General features: G+C 46.8%; 1 protein-coding gene across 8 annotated transcripts in view; it reads right to left on the bottom strand.

Moving 5' to 3' along the window:
* Positions 1-2086, bottom strand: part of ANKRD26 (ankyrin repeat domain 26) — a 126220-nt gene that overhangs the window by 47672 nt on the left and 76462 nt on the right. The window lies entirely within an intron of this gene.

Here is a 2086-nt window from a genome sequence, read left to right as displayed (position 1 = left end):
TGTGCGGGCCCCCCCCGGGGGGGGGGGCCCCCGGGATCTGTGCTCAGGATGACAGGAGGCTGCTGCTGCCACCTCGGACTGGTGCTGGGTGCAGCCCACACCCAGCACTGGGAAGACTGCTGCTGCCACTGGCCCCAGGCAGCAGCAGCAGCCTCCTGTCATCCTGCATACAGTTCTGGGGGCCCACACCCCCAGGAGGAGTCCAGCAATGAGGACAGGGGGAGGCCAGATTGAGCTGTGTGGGGCTGGCGGAGCTGGTCGGAGCGCAGCCCTGACTCTCCCTTCCTCCCGCCACTGGGTTGCACTCTGAACAGGTCCACCAGCCCCATGGAGCTCAGCATCATGGAACTCAGCTTGGCCAGTGGCTCTCCCCTGTCTCCCGCCACCAGGATAAGCTTCATGGAGCTGGTGGAGCAACTCAGAGAGCAGTCCAGTGGTGGGAAGCAGGGGAGAACCAGGGCTGCATTCTGACCAGCTCCACCAGCCCCACAGAGCTCAGCCCGGCAGCAGGAGGCAGGGGAAAGTCACTGGCCAGGGCTGCGCTCTGAGCTGCTCTGCCACCAGGCTGAGCTCCGTGGGGCTGGCGGAGCCGCTTGGAGTGCAGCCCGGTGGCAGAAGGTAGGGAAGAGGCAGGGCTGCGCTCTGATCGGCTCCACCAGCCCCACGGAGCTCAGCCTGGCGGTGGGAGGTGGCTACCACAGCCCTGGCTCTCCCCTACCTCCCACCACCGGGCTACTTCAAAACTTGAAATGTTTCAAAACTTTCTAAACATTTTGAGTGCCCTCATTTCATTTTGAAGCTGTTTCAAAGGCTTTTGTTTCATTTTGATTTTGCTGTTTTGAGCTTGAAATGCGTCGAAACAGCTTCAAAACGAAACACTTGTCGAAATTTCGTACAGCCCTAGTATAAGATGATGTGAAAGCTGAACTTAAGAATGAGTAATATTAAATAGGCCTTGATGTTAAATATCTTTCTACATTAAAGGTCCTAGATAGGTCAAGAGAAAAGATCCACAAGATCACATGCAGACAGTTGGAAAATACATACTTCTTATACGTGATTGCATCCTCACAGGAAGAACAGAAAATGACAAAGGGGAAGGAAAACTGCTTTCAGTACTGTCAGGTGCATGCTCTCTGCACAAAACATTAGACAGAACACAGCCTCTAAATGGAGGGCCAGAAAAAGAAGAGAATGGCTCTTGACAAGGCCTTACTTTCTTCATTCTACAATTTCTTTCCTGGCTACAGTCCACATAGAAATTAAAAAAAAATTGTTAACACTGAATACTAAGGATATCTACTTTTCAGCAGCGTAACAGTTGAACTGATCAAATATTTCTGAAATCAAAGTATGGCTTTTTCCAGATTTTTAAACAGTTTCTATTCTGAACACTAGAACAAAATATTAAACTCAAAGTATCGGAGAGATAAAAGGCGAGGGTCTTATGGGAACTAGAATATGTCAAAAACCTTAATTTCTTGAAGTTCTTAAAGAAATATTACCTCTCATACTAAGACTGCATGAGAGGAAGGAAAAATTGGCTGGCAACTAACAATTCTTAGATTTGAAGTCAAACAGGCATATATGGAAAACTAAAAACAAAATTAAAAAACTAACGTACTAATAATGTTGTTCTACTTAATATCATAATGTAAACATATGTAATCAATTTATCATGGAAAAATGAAAGTGCAAAAAAGTTAGGAATAAAGATGCATCTACATTCTGCATCTCCCTTGTACTGGTAGCTGACATAAAAGCTGGATGTTCCTTTTGCAATGAATTATGATGTCACTAAAATAATCCATACCTGCCCAGCCTTGGGCTTTTTTTTCTTATTTCTTCACATAAGGTTAAAATAAGCAAGACATAGCTTTATTCCTCAACAGTAAGTGAAGGTTATTGAAATATGAAGTAAAGTATAACCATAAAAATCTGGCATGCTCGGAACAGAGCACCTGCTGGATATTTGAAAATGCCGAAATTCTGAAATATAAGTAAAGTGCATGGAACAGGGGGGAGAAGTGGGGGGGGGAGAGGGGGGGGCAGTGGCGGGGAGGGACGCTTGCCCCCGGCACTTTGT

This window comes from Alligator sinensis, unplaced genomic scaffold (genome assembly GCF_000455745.1).
Source record: "Alligator sinensis unplaced genomic scaffold, ASM45574v1 scaffold790_1, whole genome shotgun sequence".
NCBI lineage: Eukaryota > Metazoa > Chordata > Crocodylia > Alligatoridae > Alligator > Alligator sinensis.
This window is presented reverse-complemented; position numbering and strand designations above follow the sequence as displayed.